The following is an 829-nucleotide window of genomic DNA, read 5'->3' as shown; positions in this document are numbered from 1 at the left end:
AAGTAAAGAGTAAAAGTTGCTAATATCTTTGATACTCAGTACAACTACAAAGTACCCAAAAAGATACTTAAGTACAGTAACTAATTACATTTACTCCAATACTTTACACCTCTGTAGAAAACCATTATAAAGAAAACTCTTAATGCGGCTTATAATGGACGAACACCAAATCCTGTATACAGATAATAAAAAATATATGTAGCCTACAGGCAAGCAGAATGGTACAGAATAAACGCAACGCGGTGAATTAAGCGTCCTCCCATAACCGTTATTAAGAAAATATTCTATTATGCTTTTTCACTTTTTCAACTTTAGTTAGTCTGTAATGTTGCTGTTTGAGCATAAAAAAGATCTGCAAAGTTACAAAGCTCAAAGTCCACTTCAAAAGGAGATATTTTATTTAACAGAAATCACTTTTCAAAAACTACAACGAACAACTCTTTTGGACTACAACGCATATTTTCCAGGATTTGTGATGATGACCGACGAATGGGACGAGACCTGGTTGATCTGCACTAGAGAAGGCAACGAGTAAGGTGGCCATATGCACCGTTCATACGGGACACGTTTGTCCAATAACATGCAGGTATTGTATATAATCGACCAATCGTGTGGCTGCGCGTGAGATGGTGAGATCTACAGGGAACGTTTAAAGCGATGCAAATATGCGCACGTGTTTGTTCGTTCGTTTGACTTGAAGCGTCATTGCGCACCGATAAAAAAAAAGGACACCAAAGTAGGTGCAAGAGCTATTCAAAGCATAAGGAGCCGTCTGCTCTGCTCTCTATAGCTCTCATGAATGTCACACAATGATCGACCTGCACAGTGC

Source organism: Sinocyclocheilus grahami, unplaced genomic scaffold (assembly GCF_001515645.1).
Source record: "Sinocyclocheilus grahami isolate Dianchi unplaced genomic scaffold, SAMN03320097.WGS_v1.1 scaffold401.1, whole genome shotgun sequence".
NCBI classification, from domain to species: domain Eukaryota; kingdom Metazoa; phylum Chordata; class Actinopteri; order Cypriniformes; family Cyprinidae; genus Sinocyclocheilus; species Sinocyclocheilus grahami.
This window is presented reverse-complemented; position numbering follows the sequence as displayed.